The sequence below is a fragment of the Mus caroli genome, chromosome 9 (genome assembly GCF_900094665.2).
Source record: "Mus caroli chromosome 9, CAROLI_EIJ_v1.1, whole genome shotgun sequence".
NCBI lineage: Eukaryota > Metazoa > Chordata > Mammalia > Rodentia > Muridae > Mus > Mus caroli.
In genome coordinates this window covers 107,494,844-107,514,976 of record NC_034578.1, presented here as the reverse complement: position 1 = coordinate 107,514,976, position 20,133 = coordinate 107,494,844, and the positions used below count along the sequence as shown (strand labels likewise).

General features: G+C 41.4%; 1 protein-coding gene and 1 long non-coding RNA gene across 31 annotated transcripts in view; one reads left to right on the top strand and one right to left on the bottom strand.

Annotated features, from left to right (window-relative positions):
- LOC110301188 overlaps positions 1–15,688 on the bottom strand; it is a 44,974-nt gene extending 29,286 nt beyond the window's left edge. The window contains exons 1-2 of one of the 2 annotated variants that reach the window (XR_003837540.1): positions 15,588–15,688; positions 13,947–14,864 (exon numbers count right to left, since the gene is read on the bottom strand). This is a non-coding gene — a long non-coding RNA (uncharacterized LOC110301188). Of the gene's footprint in view, positions 1–13,946; positions 14,865–15,587 lie in introns of those variants that run through there. The other variant, XR_002378692.1, reaches the window with a different exon arrangement.
- Arpp21 (cAMP regulated phosphoprotein 21) overlaps positions 13,980–20,133 on the top strand; it is a 167,061-nt gene continuing 160,907 nt past the window's right edge. For 8 of the 29 annotated variants that reach the window (XM_029481280.1, XM_029481272.1, XM_029481276.1 and 5 more), the window contains exon 1: positions 18,760–19,003. The gene's annotated coding sequence lies outside the window, so the exon portion shown is untranslated. Of the gene's footprint in view, positions 14,316–15,024; positions 15,656–15,739; positions 16,866–16,916; positions 17,613–18,759; positions 19,004–20,133 lie in introns of those variants that run through there. The other 21 variants (XM_029481278.1, XM_029481261.1, XM_029481256.1 and 18 more) reach the window with 12 other exon arrangements.

The following is a 20,133-nucleotide window of genomic DNA, read 5'->3' as shown; positions in this document are numbered from 1 at the left end:
TGTGTGTGTGTGTGTGTGTGTGTGTGTGTGTGTGTGTGTGTGTGTGTAGAGGCATGTACATGCCTATGCATATACAGCTCAGAAGACAATCTTGGGTATGGCTCCTCAGTTCCATTTTCCCTTTTTTTGAGACAGGGTCTGTCACAGGCCTAGAACTCCCTACATAGGTTAGACAGGCTGACTGAAGAGTCCCAGGTACCTCCTTGCCCTGCATCCCCAACACCAACATGTCATCATGCCAGGTTATGGGATGGAACTCTAGTCCTTTTGCTTAAAGAAAAAAACTTTACCCAGAGAACCAACTCCCCAGCTCAGTTCAAACATCTTTAGTAGTATTTCCTTTTGGAGACTCGAACCACACAAGGTGTGTCCATCATATTTCTAAATCTTCCTATTCCTCTTCCTTTGAAATCTTGAGAATTTTCAATACACCATGTTCCAAGCTGGCTTTAATTTCCTTTGTCAGCTCATTTCTCCTGCAGCTCAGAGCTAGGGAAAGGTGGAGTTTCCCAACTCTTACGAGGTGAAGTTGGGATAATCGTACATTGAAATTTCTCCATGCAATGGATGCTTTTGGTAGCAGCAAAGGTGACTGGGGTGCCCATGACTGTAGCATTTTTCCTCTGTACTAGAGTTAAGATTAATATTGGGATTCTAGCATACATGTAGCTGAGAATTTAACCTCTGGATGATCTCTCTGTAATGCCTTCTGATACAGTTTCCATCTAATGCTCTCTGCCCTGATTCAACAATCACTTAGCAAGCCTATGAATCTTTTGCTTGAGCATGTCTCTTCCTCTCATTAGGGATCTGATGGCTCTGTACAATTTACCCATCCTCATTGTGCTTTCTGATTATAACTTGCCTGTCTTGTACCACAGCTCACAAGCAGAATAGCATATCTATTTACAGACTGCCCCTGTGTTACTGGTGTTCTTCCACTGTTTCTTCAATGGCATCAATGCCAAATACTTGCTGTCCACTGGTGACCTTGTGTTCCTTACTTTATCTTATTGAGCAAGCCCTCTGCTTAGGAGAAGGACTTGTGTTCTCTGGTAAATAAATAAATAAACTCCCATGAAACAGTCCTGCAATGGCATGACATCTATGTGCAGGATGAGACATACACTGATTTAAAAAAAAAAATCCACATTTAGTTTATGTGTGTGAGTGTTTTACCTGCACATTCCTAAGTGCACTATATGTATGCAGTGCCCATGGAGGCCAAAAGAGGGCACTGGATCCCCTGGAACTGAAGTCACTGGCAGCTTTAAGCCACACATGGGTGCCTGGAAGCAAATCTGGGCCTTCTGCTAGAGCCATCATATGTGCTCTTAACTGCTGAGCCATCTCTACAAATTCCCCTCTATTCTTTCTGTTCGGTTAAGTCTATTGAAATGTAAGGGATTTGAATGGCAGTGACCAAGAGGGGAATACATCAAATGTAATTTATCTTAAAAGCAATTGGAAAAGGATGTACCTAAGCATGTCTAACAAATTGAGCAGAAAGACCAGATTAGATTTTTAATCTTCCTTGAATTAGGAACTAGATCCAACAGGAAGATGTTAATTTTTTTCTTTTTTTGACAAGAGCCCTGAAAATATCTTTTTCTGTTAACCGATATATAGTGTGAGATTTTAAAGTGCTTGCACTGTAAAATATCCCAGGTAGATGCTCAGGTGCTTCTCTTTTCCCTTCATCAAACTTTATTGGCTGAGTCAATGCAACCCAGTGAAACTTCAATGCAACTTCAGTGAAAGACTGTCAAGTTCAGAAGAAACATAACACAGAGGACAAATTTAGGAACCAAAGAAGAGGTGGTGGAGGGGATAGCAACTGTGTTCCTCTTTCCCTTACTTTTATTGCAGAACATGGGCAGGACACCATGCATCAGGCTCCTTACACACAGGCATGGTGATGGATATGGAGTATCAGGAGACCCTGAGGCGCCACCTCTTCTCCAGGATCTAAGTTTTATGCATACACATTCTTACAGTTGGCCTTTCTTCCTTTGGAATCCAAGGAACTCTTGAGTCCTCTTTCTAGTGTGGCTAAGTAAGCTCCCAACAGACCAAAACCTCACTGCTATAATAATAGTGAGCTCTGTAGAATAAAAGCCAATAGGTGCTGGAAGGGAACTGATCCTGGAATCAAAAGAGCATTGGGTTCAAGGTTAAACATGCTCATGGCTTACAGATAGCCAATAATCCAACATCAGCTCTGGGTGATAGCTAAGACTCTAGTCAACAAAGGTTTAGTCACATGATTTGTGGAGAGTAATAGAAGACCCCAAAGGAGCTGTTCACACATTCTGTCTATCTCGTCTGAAACCATTGGGGGCTCACCCTGTGTGAACAGCACAGAATGCAGACCTTCCTATGGAACAGAATTTTCAGGTAACTGATCTAAATGCTGAGTAAGCAATTTGAGCCCAGTCAAGGTAAGTGGCTCCTGAAGCAAAACTCACCAGGCTGTGGCTGGGCCACAATAGAGCAAAGACTGGGTATTGCCATTCACCCAGGCCATCATTTCATACAAAGTGTTACTAATCATCACATAATAATTATAAGATGTCCTTCGGATAGCTCTGACTTCAGAGTTAGTGACTAACAGGTTTAAAGTGGGGATCGTAATTAAACTAAGTGAGAGAAATTAAAATATAGTTAAATGAATAAAAAGATAAGGAATGTGAGAAAATAAATGTGAGAGAACAATAGATGTTAGAAAATAACAAAATAAATTCTAAACTGAAAACAACTAAATTTTTAATTTTACAGCTGTTCTAGGGCTGAAGAAAACATGTTTGCTCCTGAAAAGACTAAAGAATATATATATATATATATATATATATATATATATATATATATATATATATGGCTCTTATAATCTGTCAGACCCCTCTTCTACAAGGAATGCTGACAGCAGGAGAAATAGCTTCTTCCAGAAGCCAGTGCCAAATGGTCAGCCATGAAAACATACTTGGAAGTAACATAATACAGACTAGCAGGTTGTAATTTATGTATTTAGGCATACATTCACACAAGACAAACACACACTTATATATACACTCACACATTAAAACATACACACTCACACACACATGCACACATTCATATACAAACTCACACACACACACTGACACAAACTCATACATACACAAACACACACATATACAAAACACACAAACACACACATGCACATACATGCTCATACACACACACTTACACATACTCATACACACATGCACACACAAGCACACATATATAAACACATACATGTATGTAACAAAGGTTTTTTTTAAGGCTACAAATTTGAAAGAGAGCAAGGAGGGGTACATGGTAGGGTTTAGAGGGAGAAAGGGAAGGGGAAGTGATCTAATCATAATATAATCACAGAAACTAAAAAAAAATAAAAAATAAGATATAAGGCTTGAAAATTTGCAATACTACTAAATTCCTAAATAAAATAAGTTTTCTAGCTATCAAAAAAGCAACCAGAAGTTTTCACATTCATGTATACCTGTAAATGTGTACAAATAACCATTATATATAATATATATACATATATATATGTATATATGTGTATGTGTGTGTGTGTGTGTAAGATCTATACTACATGTCATAGTACATGAAATACTTTTTGAAAATTCATTTGTTGAGTAGACAGGCATTTAAAACATAATACATAAATTGAGGCTAGAGATGGCTGTGTGGTTAAGAGTATGTGTTGCTCTTTCAGAGGACCCAGGTTCAGTTCCCAGCATCCACATAACAGCAAACAACCACCTATAACTCTAGCTCCAGGTGATCCAATTCCCTTTTCTGACCTCTGCAGGCACCAGATATGCATGTGGGATGTATCCATTCATGAAGGCTGACTACTCACGCACATGAAATACAGTAAATAAATCTAAAAACTTCAAACCTAATACATAAAACACTGTGTAGACATATATGCTATAACAACATATGCTATATGCCGTATGTGATATATACTGTGTTGTACAATATACTATGTATCTTACACACAAGCCAATCAATATTTTTTAGGAATCACATTAACACAATGGAGAAGAGAGTTATGAAATTGGATATGTCATTGAAGCTATCATACAAACACACTGAAAAGTCATCCTATAAATTATATATATGACATACTATATAATATACTGTACTATACAATATTATATGCATGGGTAATTATTTATGTAAGATTACTTAATAAGCTTATTTGTAAGGGTATATATGTGTGTAAATAATTTCACATGAAATTTTTGTCTTGTTGCTATAAATCAGCCATGCAATATTCTTTGCTAAGGACAATCTATAAAAAGAGTTATATGCTGTATTTTGTGAACCAAAAGAAGCTGAGGACAGTTGGCATCTTCTGAGGGAGTATCCCTTTATGGGTGTTGCTGGAGATCAGCTATGTTCCAGTGAATATGTTCCCGACCTAAAAGTAAATGATTCTCACAAATTGGAGTTGATAAGTTATTAAAGTTTTCAAAATGAATAAGATATATTAATATAACCAAAACTTTAAAATAAATATTTAGTTAGTTTTTCTATGGCATGCTCAGTTCTCACTGATGAATCTTTTCTAGTTGAGTTAATAGAAATGGCAAGCTCACAAAGAAATTAGAACGAGCATCCTTGGAGGCTTAGTAATTATGAGAAAAGAAATATAGATTGAAAAGAAAATTAGACTGAGGAAATCGCCCAAGTCCTCCTCCGTAGCAGGGAAGAGTCCCATGTAGGCTCAGAAGGAAGAGTGGAGAAGTCAGAGCCTCAGAGGCCACCAGAAGATGGCTCTTTGTGAATCACTCCCTGCCTCTGTCTGAGGTCGACACACCTGTGCGTGTCCAAATCTTGTCAGTGATGTGGGTCACTGGGGGCAGGACTGAAGGCTTCATAGCTTCGACTCACCAACCTGCTCACTTGGCTTCCTGAGCACCTAGCAAGGTGACCAACCAGCTTCCTGATCCTACCCCCATACCTTTCCTGTTTGTTGTCATGGTTTCCTGCATGCTTCTGGAACTACAAGCCCAGATAAAGCCCATTTCCCTTCTGTTGCTTTGGTTCAGGTGCTTTGTCACACCAATGGAAAAGAAGCTGAGGCAGACAACATGAGGAGAGATATTTAAAAGTACGCAGAATGGTAGATTAGTTGTTTGCTATGTTTGCAAGGGAAAAGAAAACAAACAAACAGCTATATTCTAATAGGGTGAATATGCAAATGAAAACGAATTATTCTGAGATACATAAAGATTAAAAACTTAGTATGCAAATAACTAGGAAACAGAACTGTGCGAAATACGAAATGAAACTGATTCCTTAAGTTATTTTGAAGAACCTATCAAGCACAGGTTTTGTAAAGGCATTATTTTTATCCTTTTCAATTGTGCATAGGTAAGTGTATTTGCAGGTGGATTCGTGGGCATGGTTGCGGGTGCCTGCAGAAGTCAGGGGTGTTGGGTTTCCTTGAGCTGAAGTTACAGGTGGTTCTGTGCTGCTTCACCAGTGATGGCGACCCACGTTAAGACCTCTGAAAGAGCAACACATATTCCTAACCACTGAGCCATCTCTCCAGCCTCTTAAGTTCAGATTTTTAAGATAAAGGTGATTCACTATTTTTGCATTACATTTACATGGAAAATAGAGAAAGATGGGAAGTTGGCATAGATATGTTTTACCAGGTCATTGGGCAGTCCATGGAAAAGAACGAATAGACCGTTGTAATTTGGGAACATGGACTAGAACATTGGAAGATGAACAAAGAGAGATCCTAAAGTGGAACTTCTAAAATGTGTATAAATGAAATTATAGTAAAGCAATAGATGGTTAAGATCACAGGTTGGAAAGAAAAAGGAAGAAAGATCAAAGTAAGACATGAGAAAGCCATAAAGAAGCCCATACAGGAAAGGGAGACAGTTTTGAGCAGCAAGAGCCTACAGTTTATATCTAATATAAGCCTCGGGAAAGAAATCAAAGAAGCAATAGTCAAGGGGAAATTCTTCAGAACTAAATCAGGAAGAGAGTAACAGAGTGGAGGACAGCCTTGGTGGTATAAATGAAGACTGATCTATCAGATTAATCCCTGGGTTGTATTTGTAAGAAACCAACAGTTGTCTACCTTCAATGAAACACGACTGCAATTCAGAACACACACTAGTAACAATACAGAAGATGCGAAACGAATGTTGTATATAGCAGCACAGGCAGGTCACAAGAAAACTTTTCTGTCTATGTTAATGATGGGCAAAATGAACTTTCAAAAGGCCATGGGTAGCTGAAATGCCTCGATGGGAGGGGAGGCCCTTGGTCCTGTGAAGGCTTGATGCCCCAGCATAGGAGAATGCTAGGGCAGTGAGGCAGGAGTGTGCATGTGGGTGGGGGAGCACCCTCATAGAAGCAGGGGGAGGTGAGTGGGATGGGGATTTACATAGGGGAAAACGGGAAAGCATGTAACATTTAAAATATAAATAAATAAAATATCCCATTTAAAAAGTGGAAAAAATAGCAGAAAAAAAGCACAATTTAACTTTTTGTCTCAAAGTGTACTCGTAATAAAGAAACCAAAACCCACAACATTTGTACAGGAAAGATTAACAACCTCTAGAAATAATAGAAGACAGAAGATGTTAGTACTGTTCACACAAAGGCTGGGTGAGCGACGCCACAGCACAGAGGGAACAGCAGAGTCTCGTTTGAAAAAGTGCAAATGGTTTATTGTTATATGGCTTAACTAACAGGTTTGCACAGAGCCTCTACAAAGGGAGATACATTGAGTCCAAAGCACACAAACTATTGGAAGACATTGTATGGCAGAAGCTAGAGGAGAGCTCCATTAACTAAAATCATTGACTGAGATAAAGCAAAATTAAGTCTCTGTGGTAAAATGTGAGGCATCCTTTAAAAACAGGTCATTGTAAATTAAATGCAAATGGTAAAAATATTTCTTAAATTCTCATGGGATGACAATGATTTATAATGCAAATTGTAGTGTAGAATATCCATAATAAAAATAAGGCTTGTATTATAAATAAAATTATATTATATATAATAATGTTACTATTATATTATAAATACAATTTTATATATAATAATGTAATATTATAATATATAATAATGTAATAATGTATATATTTGATATATAATAGTTACATAATAAAGCCACAATGGTAACAACTTTGGTTTGCAGCAAATGCATGCTAAGATGAGTCCAGATACATATCCTTAAGTGTATCTAACAGGCAAAAACATTCACAGTTAATGAGCTAAGTTTACGCCTGAAGTGGTCAAAATAATAACTGAACAATCACTAGAACGTTCAAACGAAATATAAAAATATAGGCGTTAATGAAATAGTAAAAGTGTTTTATTTAACACCCGGGCTATTTGGAGAATTACTATCAAAAAACTGATAGCATTAGCAAAAATAGGTAGAAGTTGAACAATTGCATCTAGGAATGAAAGACATTATAGACAAAAGTAACAGTGCGGAGGACTGCTGGACCCTGAAAATCCTCAGTGCAGGTGAAAAGAGGGGTTAGCTCGGATTTTACATTTAGAGAGACAACAGCAAATGCCACCATCTCTCCACAAACACCCTCTAACTTCTGCTCAGTTCTGATGTCAAATCCTTTGAGATAGTTTCTGAAGATTTCTAGGCTAGTTGTAGAATTTAAACAAAGATGAGAGTAGTGTAACTATATTGCTGGGGCAGTGCTACCATACACTGTAAAGAGCTCCTCCTGGATGCGTGCCGAGCCTTACCATAAAGTGGCAACAGAACAGCGTGGGGTTGATTCAATAAAAATGTAGACTCGTCCCTGCATTTTAGAAATAAAAATAAAAGTAATAATGAAAGGTAAAGGTAGACGTAATGGGGTTCCTTGATAAAACTGACTTGTTTGAGTCTCACAGTAATTTGGTGACAGGTTCTGTAGCAAATCTGGCCTTGGGAATGCTAAGCCTGGCTCTTTTTATGCCACTGTCTGTCTCATGTTGTAGGATCAGAAGTTTATAAATCATGACAATCTAGATGGACTTTGTAACAAGCACCAGTTCTCAATGGGTTAAGCCATGATATTAGCTCTTCATTAACCTATGTGTCTCATTGGGTCATCATCAAAGCTGGTTCTGTAGAGTCCTTCAAAGACACATCGAGTTTGTGAAATTTTCATAATCCCTTGTCTCCATTCTCTGTACAACCAACCTCATGTTTATCACTGTGGGGGATAAAGAAGAACCTAGCACACCTCAGAGAAGTGTCATTTGTCAAAATGTGATACAAACCATTCCATGGTAATTGAATGGTCCATTCATCCTGACCTCATCAGACTTCAAGAAGGTGGAATAAATGCATGCAGAGATGTCAGGAAGGTGGAGCTGAGTGAGCCTGGATTATAAAGCACAGGGAAGGTAAGGACAGACTATTGCCTGGCACTCCTACTCCCACAGAACCTTCCTTTCCACCTAGAAGCTGAGGAGTTGCCATAGCAGAGTCAAATCAGTGCCTTTGACTCTGCATGGCTACAGTCATAAGCAAAGGAAAAAGGACAACTTTAGATCCCTTTGGGTGTTTCCTAGGGATCTGCTTTATTCGTGGGGGGAAAGAGGGCAGATCTCCAGCCCATCAAATCCTAACATCTGGGTCTGAACGTGTTCAGTTTTACTTAAAATTGTCTACCAAAGAGAAGTAAAATGGCCATTAGCAAACACAGAGAATTGCTTTAGTTCACTACATAAAAATGATTTTATCTTAATTTAAAACAATTCGGCCTACTGGGATGGCTCAGCAAGTAAAGGTGCTTGCTGCCAAGCCTGAGGACCTGAGTGCAGTCACAGGACCCAGTGTGGTAGAAGGAGGGAAGTGATTCATACACACACACACGTACAGGAATATGAACATATATGCACACACACAAATACACTACATTTTAAAAATATCTTTAACATCCCTTAACTTAAAAGTGAATTTTAATATTTTGTAGTATACTTAAATCAATAAAACCAATATAACAATAAATGAACAACCAACTACTCTCTAGTAAATCCTGATAATAAAAGAAAATGATATTCAGAAATTAGTGTAAGAACTTTAATCTAGGATTGTATCAAGTATAAAATACAGATACTTTTTGGACCAAGAGCTCAAGTTTTAAGATTTCCCTTGGGGCTGGTGATGTAGCTCTGTTGGTAGAGTTCTGGAATATGCTCTGGGCCTCATGAGCAGCAGGGTTTACACAGGACATGGTGGCATAAACCTATAATCCAAGCCCATGAGATCTGGAAGCAGGAGGATTAGTCCAGGACTATCCTCGGCTACATGATATGTTTGAGGTGAGCCTAGGCTACAGGAGACCTCAGGAGGGAAAATTCATTTACTTTCAAGAGAATAAAATCTCCCAAGTAGAAACTCATGTATTCTTTTACTTGTAGCATAAGTACATTTAAAGGTTTAATGAACTACTGTATTGTCATTAACATACCAGTATAGTCAAAGACGCAGAGAGAAACTCATGATTCATTTAAAAGTAGAGAATCGAGCAGGGAACAGGGGAGTGGATTATAAAATAACACGTATTCTATAATCCATTATTGCAAAACAGATCCACGGATTTACAGATACCTATGCATAGAGATTGGCTAAGCAAAAAGCCATGGTAACTTGGGTGGTTGTATTCTGGGAAAGGTTTTATTCTGTTCCCTTTGATTTTGAAATCCTCTTCTTTTCCCCAAAATGCCTCTTTACATTGCATAAATGTAAATTTCATTCTGAAAAGGAAAAAAAAAAAGACGTTCTTTGAAGAATGGCTTTAGAGAACAAATTGTACATTTATTCAGATAATTCTGTAATGGTGTTCTTCTGGAGATATTGGATATGAGATGGCAATTATCTTTTTAGTAAGACTTAGGTATTTTTTGAAGTATCAAGTGTATGTACGGATATACACACATTCACACACACACACACACACACACACACACACACACACANAGTATCAAGTGTATGTACGGATATACACACATTCACACACACACACACACACACACACACACACACACACACATACACACACACACATACACACACACACACAAACACACACACACACACATACACACACACACACATACACACACACACACAAACACACACACACACACACACACCTCACTTTCAGGTTTGGAGAATAATTTCAAATTCAGATGTTCTGCATTGAATTAGAAATGGGCTGTAGCTAGTCCCCACCCACCCCCATCCCCCATAATGCCTAATTAATTGCTTTTACTCATGGCTAAGAAGCCAAATATCTGATCGTGACACTCATCTGCTCCTGTGTGAGGAAGAGACCAGTGTTCATCCTGGGGAATCTATGTGCCCAGAAAAGGCTATAAAAGAGACTGACTACAGACCTAGTGTGGCACAGCTTAGGCTCTGTTTTGTGTCCTTCCTGGGGTTTCCTGGATACCATATCGACCTCTCTTTTCTTATGTGGTCTCCTAAGGCTTGTGCTTTTTCTCTACTTTCATTTTTTAGGCCGAGTGTTTTCTGTGTGTTTGTTTTCTTTTAAATCAATAACACCTTTGTCTGGGGAAATGGTTCATTGGATGAAAGCGCTTACTTTTCAGGCTTCAGGATCACAGTTCGGATCTCCAGAACCCACAGGAAAGCCAGATGAGCTTGGAGCCCCAAAGGCCCTGGCCAAGCTAGCCAGTTAGACCCCATATACCAGTGAGCTCTGGTCCCAGCAAGGTACCCCACTTTAATAAATAAAAGTGGAGATTGGCAGAGGAAGACCCCAATGTCAATCTCTGGCCTTCATACATATATACACACATGTGAATGTGAACTGTAAGTACATGTGTGCCCAGACCACATGTGACAATGCATACTCCACAAGCAAACTAGAAAGCAATATGCCTTTTGTGGGTTCCATGTGGAACCCACTGAAGTGGTCCTAGAATAGTAGATGATAAGGGTATCCCACCCTTGCACTGCAGAAAGAAAGTCCTCCTGCCTCTGTCCCCATGTGTGACCCCATAAGAGCCTGGGGCTTCTCAGGATGCAAATGGGTAAACACCATGCTCTGCTTTCCAGCATGAGGAGGTGGGGGAGCAAGATGCTTTGAGTGTCAATGTATCTGACCCAAGAAATGCTGAAAAGAAACAAGATGACTTATTCAGCAGCCTTCCTGGTCTACTGTTGCTCAGATCTTTCCCTTACCGGTTTTCCAAACCTCCATGTAGCAGATGCCTTCTGTGCCTCTCCAGTGCCCCTCTTCTGATTCCAAGGAAGCTCCAGGAAAGCTGCAAACACATTTATTTTTAAGAAACATCTTGATCTGCTTTGGCAACCGAGCATCACTTCATGGGAGTGCAGGCCAGGGGTCATTTGTGGTCTGCCTGCTCACGGGGATTGTTTTCTTACATTGCACACAGCCTACTGCAGAGGAGACAGAGTTGGAATCAAGGGATCTGTGCCATCTGAACATTTGGTTTCTAGTCTCCGAAGTCCTCTTTGTTTTTGATCGTGACATTTCTTCACGCTCAGATGCATACATGATGTAACATTCTTTGTTGATGTTCTGAAATGTGTTTTTGGAGTTATTTTGGCTGAGTACAAAGTAAGAATGGGGCTCTCTCGACTTTTCTGGTTGAAATGTTAATCTTGCCATCAAACCGCCCTCACCCCCACCACATCTTTCTCCTTGCCTTTCTCTCTTACATATATTTCTAAAGCTTGAAACCCAAATCCAAGACTGATATTTAATAGACCCTAGCCAGTATTGCTGGATACGAGGCGGATGAGAAGTCTCTCTAGGGAATATGTGGGCCTTTACTGTGAAGGGGGTGTCTGCCCTTAAGTGGAGTTCCTCACAACCTAATTGTTGAGAAATGTTGCAAGTTCACCAGCACGGAAATCCTACTTCTCGCTTCAGCTGAAAAGGTGCTCATAAAGGTAGCTGGGTTATTCTAGCAATTCGCCTTATTTTGAAAATCCAATTTGAGAGCTTCATTAAAGGGCACTAATTTAGTGTCTCCAGGGAATATGTGTTTAAAGGAGCTTGCCAACAGCCTCAGATGTTTGCCAGTGTATAGGTGAGCTCAGCTCCCTGAGCTGGGGTTACCTGGTTACAGGCTCACGCCTTCATTGCAAACACAGTGCCAGCAAACACTCAAGGGCCCTCACACCCAAGTAAGAACACCTCCTGCTTTGCCACTCCTCCATGGCAGCTTTAAAGTGAGGATATCACTGCCACTGTGACTTTATCACTCAGAGGTCCGACATGGAAGATCTCATTTTACACAATGAAAGGTCTGGGCCATAACCGGTAAGAACCACTTCAAGTCACTTAAGGAAATGTGCGCACCTTCCAAACACCTACAATAAGAACATTGCTCACTACCTGCCTAGTAGCCCCAAGAGGATATTTCAGTCCCACACCAAGACACTTTTTTTTTTTTAAATTGGATAGCTGAATACTGATTAGTAACTTGGCCTCAAATAAACTTGAGCCTTCTTAGGTCACTGATTTGTTGGCTCCATGGATATATGGAGAAAAGACAAAAAATACAATTGAGTTTTAATATTTTAAATCCAAGTGTACTTCTTATTTTCAAACAGAGCTAAAAAAAAAATCACAAGAGATGTTGCTCTAAATATCATCATTCAGTTTGTCCATTATTGTTAAGATTTAGAAACTTTTCCTCAGTCTAAGTGCTAGAGTTTTTTGTTTGTTTTGTTTTGTTTTGTTTTTTAAAACCAGGATTTCTCACAGAATTCCCCTCTCCTTTTCAAAAGCTGCAATTTCTGTTTTGGTTTACAGAACTGGATTCTGTGTGGAGTTGTCTGGGTATATGTGTATGGGAAGATACCTACACTGACCACATACACAACTTAGCACACTTTCCGAAGAAGAAATTTAGTGTTTGGTTCTTAGGATTAGATATGATTAGGATATGATTAGAAACATTTTGATTTTTTTTTCCTGTGGCATTCGAAGTGGCTGGAAAACACTTACCAATACGTTTTGAGAGGAGTTAGCAGGAAAGACGGAACTAAAACCAAAGTGCCTGTGGGTCCTGGAAGCTGGAGGATCCTTTTGCCTGAAACTTTCTGCTGTGGATTTGTCCTGCCCTGCAGAAGTGGAAACCCAGAGGGAGACACTAACAGCTAGAGAATAATGATCTGTGCAGCAAAGACCAATCCAACCTCCTACTCCCTGCAGTGTACACATGCCTGAGTGAACACACACACACGCACACACGCACACACACACACACACACACACACACACGGCAGCATGACCATAAAGATTCTGTGCAAATCACTCTTTTAGAACACCACGGAAGCCATGTGCCTTATAAGCCTAGTATTTTTTTTTCATTTTTTTTAACGACTACCATTAAAGGTAGGTGTACCTAAATAGAAGTCAATAAATAAATAAATAAATAAATAAATAAGATTTTCGTGGCATAGTTTATGGTAGTTATATATTTGTTGTTTGTTCATGAGGTTACTAGTCACCAACTGCTAAGCTTTTGTTGTCAATATATTGTGCATTGCAGCAGATCCACACTTAACTCACTGTCTGCATCTCAGAAGCTCCGGTATTGGATATTGTTAAAATGGGCTTTGGCAGTTGCACACAGAAGTGCACGACTATAATTTTGCTACCCATTAATAACAAGCCAGTCAAGAAGGCCAGAATCCAATGCCTTGCTCTCAACTGGGGGTAGGAAGCTAGAATGGGCTATCTTGGCTGGTGACCTATGCTGTCGGAAAGTAGGATGTATAGTCGCTAGCGGGTGGGCGGTATTCCGGAAATTTATTCACTCTTCACTGTACTTTTTTCTCCTCTTGGTAGTGTGCCCTTAGATTATGAAAAAAAAAATGAATTGCACATAATAAAAATAGTACTCATCTCCAAAACAAATGGGTAAATCAGAGCTTTTATTTCTTCAGGTGTCAACTCTGCTCCCTGCCCCAGCCCTACCCCTCTGGGCTCTGCAGTGCTTGGTTTCTCTCAGTCAGCGCATCAGCGCCCAGAGGGGCAGGCAGCAGTGATCTGGGCGGTCTTGCATCCAGAGGACCAGCCTCGCTGAGCAGCAGGACTTGTAGTCTCTCTCAGCTCTAAAGCCTGGGCATCTGAGAGCTCAAAGCTGAGAATCATTTCTTGGGTGGGGTGAGGTGTTGCTGCCCTGGGCTGTTTTCTGCACTTGGCCTCGGAGAGTGAGCGCGGAGTACCAGAACCCCAGAAGCTCTGGCCAAACATCCCTAGGACTCGAGGTGGTACCCCAGGGAGGTAGGTAAGGGCTGGGCTCCGGGGCGCGCCTGGTGGCTGGGAGGGAGAGGCAGGGTGGCGGGGCCGGGGCAGCGCGCCAGTTTCCTCTGATTAATGATGCTCGGCGCTGCCGCGCGTGTGGCTCATGCGCTTTGTCTCCAGCCCAGGGGTGGTGAGAGCAGTGGGTATGGCAGCGCCTGGCGCACAGAGCAGGTGCGGGCTGCGCTCAAGCTTCGGCTTTGCGTGGTGGCCCAGAGACCGGGCATCACCGAGCGTCCCCTCAGGGCCATCTCCCTCCGCAGAGGGGTCGCCAGCATGGGTCTTGGGCAGGAGCTATTGGGGGGAAGGGGGCGGGCATGTGGAATGCTTTCGGTGCTCTTGGTGCCCGCCCGGCTGGACGCGTCTTCGGCTGGCGGGGGAGGAGCTGGGCGCTGCCTGGGAGCCTAGCCAGCCCTGTGGGAGGGCATGGCCGGGCGGGGCGGTCAGGGGGCACCACTGAGGCTGGCTGACTCCGGCGGGACTGCGAGAGGGACCCTCAGGTGGACGTACTCAGCCAGAGAGATCGAAATCCTGCGAGGGAGGGAGGGAGAGAGAGAGAGAGAGAGAGAGAGAGAGAGAGAGAGGAGAGAGAAGAGGAGGAGAGGAGGAGAGGAGAAGAGGAGAGAGAGAAGAGAGAGAAGAGAGAGAAGAGAGAGAAGAGAGAGAAGAGGGAGCACTCAGCGGGCAGGGAGAGGGAGGGACAGGGACAGTCAGCCCCGCGCACTCGCTCCCTGCAGTCACCTCCTCCCACCCGACCTGGGGAAGTGGCCGGAGCGCAAAGTAGCAAAGTAGCAGAGACGCTGCAGGCTCCAACGACAGTCACCTGGTTCCCGCATTGCTGGTGGGACCGCAGGTCGCAGAGGGGCGGACAGATCAGCGCAAGGACTGGCTGCAGGAGACGGTGGCTACTCCCGAGAGAGAGGAGCAGAGCAAAGCCTGGACACCACCCCCAATCCCTTTCCTGAAGCAGACAGACTGACAGACAGGCAAATAGACAGACAGGAGCTCAGCAGCCTGTGGTGACATACAGACTCTCTAGCAGCGACGACCTCCAAGCGTCCGGAGCGGCGACAGTCCAACAGCCGCAGACACGCGTTCCCCAACAGCGCTGTGCCTTGGCAGCACGAGGACCCCTGCCTCCAAGCCGAGGGCTCCTTTTGCTAGCAGTTAAAATAAATCGACCAAACAACAAAGGCAAGCCACAAACCAAACTGACCCAACCAAAGCATTCACTGAGAAACAATAATTACTCACAAAAACCCCAAACGAAATCCAGTCAGTCAAGGCACCCGGGAAGCTGGGTCACTCCACTGTTCCTTCAGGTAAAGAGCCAAGTCTTCCGACGTGAGCATCACAAGCCTTTTGTGTCTGGCTGTTGGGGCTTTCTGCTTCTGCCGCCCCCTCCCCTTTTTTTCTTTCTACCATCTATCTGTGCTTTCCCTTTGACCTGTTTGTCGTTTCTGTGTTGTTTATCTCGTTTCTATGTCTCCGCTGAAGGCATGGGTGGACTCTCTTTCCCTCAAAGCAGGCAGAAATTGAAATCTGGGAAGGGAATTGAAAGGGACGAAGGATGCTCTCTGAAACAGAAGTTTCCAGTAATTTTATATGGGTTTTATGGTGCCAAGTTTGGACAATTTCTTGTTTCAGTTGAAAACTTGTCACTTTCCTCAGTTCCCACAGAGGTCCTGGGTCCCAAGAGGTCGGAGAAGGGAGGAAGAGGAGGATAATATTTTTGCTTTATTTTTTTAAAATCTTGAAGTCATTTCCATGACAGCCTCTGGTGTAATGTTAGCTGTCTCGGGTGATAAATGTGATAGTAGGATTGGATCTGTATCAGGCAAGTGTTTTAAAAAGTTTCTTCGGAAGAGAAATTACATGGCTTAGCATTGATGTCACGGATGTATTAAATTCAAAGCTTGATCAACTTTTACAGACACAGACTAAGACTGGAGCATAAGTCATTAAAAAAAAAAAAAAGCAACGAGGAAGGTAAAGTCATGGCGGGATGGGAGGTATAAGGTGAGGTTGCTAGAAATGGTCCCCCTAAGAACGTGTTGCAGATGGAGACCATCATTTCGCTCTCTGCCTTCTCAAAGGATGCAGCTTCTGCAAGCTAGAATGACAGTCTCTAAAATGGAAATGAATCTGTATTTTTTTTTCAAGATTTGCTCCAATGCAGAATGAATCTAAACTGTGCCCACCCCTTCCTCATCTGCCTTGGAATCCAACTCTGCAGTTTACTGCTTTAAGTAAGCAGCAAAGTAGACAGGGCAGGCAGGAAGGCACTTCTTGTTTCTTTTTTTGTAATTCTGTGAAAATCAGAGAGCCTTTGATATGCTCTTCAGCCTGAGTAGACCCTCTCTTTCAGGACTATGTTACTCTAGGGCTTGGTGTCTGAGTGGCATTTCAGCTAATGTCATTTTCATGAAAGACAGTCATTTGGAAGGCACAGGGGCTGGTTATGCTTCCTTCAAATAGCAGAGTGATCTTAACATGAGAGACCCTGTCTTCGGGGTTATGTAGCTCTTCAAGGTATGTACCTGCTTATGTCTGATTCTCAGTGTCCTTTGTCCTCATCTTCTTTTGCTTTCTAATCGCTTTGACTGGCAGGCTATGTTTATATTTCTAGAGAATAAATTTAGATGTCTTTTTAAAGTGATACATGCTCCCATTCTAAAAGATTGGGGAAAGATCATCTCTTGCTGTGCTTGTCTGTGCTAATATGATTTGGTTTCAGTGTAAATTTAAAGGCATTGCTTTAGACCATCGTATTATTCATGTCTTAGTTTCTCCTTTCTGGGTATGATTTATGTCGTCCGAATGGCAAAGTAACTATTCCTCTCGGTGAGTGCTTATTTAACAGTACTTTGGATGAGGCATATTTAAAGAAACTTAAACAGCTCCTCCGGGGAATACCATTAGGTTTCTTGGTGACTTAATTTCATTCACTACATGGTGATTTCTTTTTGCTGATAATTCAGTTCAGACCCAGACAAGTGTGTGTGTGTGTGTGTGTGTGTGTGTGTGTGTGTGTTTTATTAGATTTGCACATTGCCAATCTCTCAGTGAATGCTTGTCATAGATCCCAGTTGAGTGTGGTTACTTGAGAACTGTAGCAATCACCCTGTTAGAGCATGCTGCACTGAGGAGTTCTTTGCAGTCTGTTTTTTAATGCTGTTTAATGAAGGAGTGGGCATCTCACTCTGCAATGAAAGGAGCACAAGAACAGACAGAGCTCTGTGCTGCTGTGGAGACTGCAGAGCAGAGGGGAGTGGAAAGGTAAAGCAGGCTGCAGAGGTGGTCTTTTGATTCGGGTCCTTATAGCTTATCAATGGAAATCAATTGGTTTGGATGAGAGAATTCTCTCTGAATAGCTGGTTAGATGCTCCTTCAGCGTCTTTGCTGGTTCTTAGAAAGAAGACTCAATAATTTGAGTTTCTTAAAACTTAGAGGAGATGCTAACTGGGGACTTCCTGTGTGTCTACTATTTTTAATATAGGCTGTGAGAATGTTGGGTAATGAATGCAGATTTAATTTCAAATTCCTGAATCATTGTTCTGCTGTGGCAGATGGGTTGGACCTTATGAAACATTCTGAGATTCAAAGAACTACCACCAGCTTCAGATATGGTGATAATCTGAATTTCTGCTGTGGAAATTTTGGGTTGATTTTTCTGTCATAAACTTGAAACTTTGCTCCAGAGCAGTGACAACTAAGAGAAGCTGGAGGTTTTAGATGGACTTGGTGGGATAGGTTGTGTTCTTTTCTCCCTTTAACTTTGAGTGAAATGTCCCTCATTTATCTTTCTAAAGAATGCATATTTTTAAATGGCTCTGAGGTAGCATTGATTACCTCTAGAATGTTATCCTTGGGGGCCAAATATCTTCACGTAATGGCATGTAAGATACAGGAAGCCATATGTCTACATTGTTGGCACCTTCATGGAACACCAATCTTCAGGTACAAGGTGGGAATGTTCAATCAGAAAGGTATCTTGCTCATTTTCATATTAACAGCATACAAGCATCAGGCCACTCCCCCAACCCCCACGGTGAAGCTCATTAGACCAAACACTTAAGTAGTTTCAAAATTAATAAGCATAAGAGAATATGAGCAGCTTATATGAAACGGGAAGCTAAGTCATATCATTTTGTATCATTGCCTCTCTGAGAACTCAAAAAGTCGATCTGGAAAGTGACCAACTTTAAAATGAAGTAAACACCTAAGAACAATGTTTGCATGGAGATACTGCAAGATCTATTGTTGTTTTTGTCCATTTGTCTTCCAACATGGTGTTTCTAGAGGGGGAAGCCAGCCACATTGGCTGTTAATACTGTTAATATTTCCCTTATGGCTCTGCCTTGCTCTAGCTTCTCAAGTCTGAGGGCATTCACGTCTGAAGTGCTTTTTTTTTTTTTTTTTGGTCTTTGGACGAGATAATGATAAGCTTGGAGTGAGTCAGCCTCTGAAGATAGAAAGTAGCCAGGAGCCAGGCATGGATATGATGGAGAATTCTTTTAGAATGAGGAGATAGTTTGAAGTCCAGAGGGCTGGACACTGAAATTTCACTATTTGTTTGCCGGTTGTCATTTGAATCTGGTCTCTGATAAGATTAGGTAAGAATGGGGCACCTAAAACTGTAGCAGACATGGAAAGCCATTTCGTCGGGGGTAAGTACTGGCATCATTTACCTGGGTCTTATATTTAGGAAGCTGTGACTCTCCTGGTCACAGAAGGGACTTGGCTTCCGCAACAAGACAGCGGGTTACCCAGGAGGTCTCCAGCATACTTTCAATGATGTTGTATTTATAAAAATATCCACTTCTTCCCTTAAGACAAAGGATCTTTGTATCTTAAGAAATGCTTAATCCAGAGAGTCCATGTGTCTGTGGTTTTTGCTTTTTAATATTGTTCACTCTACCACTTCATATCAAATATGAAAACCATATCTTAAAGACTATTATATGCCTATGCTTAAAGATTGTGGAATGCAGAAAAATAGAGAGAGGCAATGCAGTCTAGACTGTATATGGCTGAACATATTTGTATTTTTGTTCCTATGTTCTGAGTTTCTTTTAAGATATTTTTATGTTTTTATCTTTTAAGTTCTTAAAACTCATTTTTTTTCAGTGCTTGGTCTGGTCTTAGATTAATTTGGATCGTGTTGAATTACTGTTGACCACAGATATTGAAGTTTTGATTATGCTTAATTACATCACAGACATCTCATGTCTGTAAAGATCCAATATGAAGTGAGATGTTATATAAATCACCGTGGACTAACTAAGATTGATAAAGAGTAAATTCCCTAAGTGTCAAGCCAATGCAACAGTTTTTAGTGTTGACAAGATGGTTATGCTACGTTCTTCTCCCAATCCCCTTATGTCTAGAGATGTTTTCCTAGTAAATCAAATGCCTTCACAGCATCTTGAGTGCGTCGTTGCTGGGGCGTATGTGTGTGATTTAAAAAAAAAAAAAAAAAAAAGAAAACGGAAACAAGGCAAAAAGTGAGTTGAAGTAATTGCACAGAACAATTGAAGAGTTGGTGGGGGACAAAAATGTGTTGGCTTGACTATATGGTGTTTACTGGCTTTCTGCATTCAGACTGGGTCCTTAGCTTCATGCTAAGCTGCTGCTGCTGCTGCTGCTGCTGCTCCTCCTCCTCCTCTTCCTCCTCCTCCACCTCCTCTTCCTCCTCCTTTTTCTCCTTCTCCTTCTCCTTCTCCTTCTCCTTCTCCTTCTCCTTCTCCTTCTCCTTCTCCTTCTCCTTCTCCTTCTCCTTCTCCTTCTCCTTCTCCTT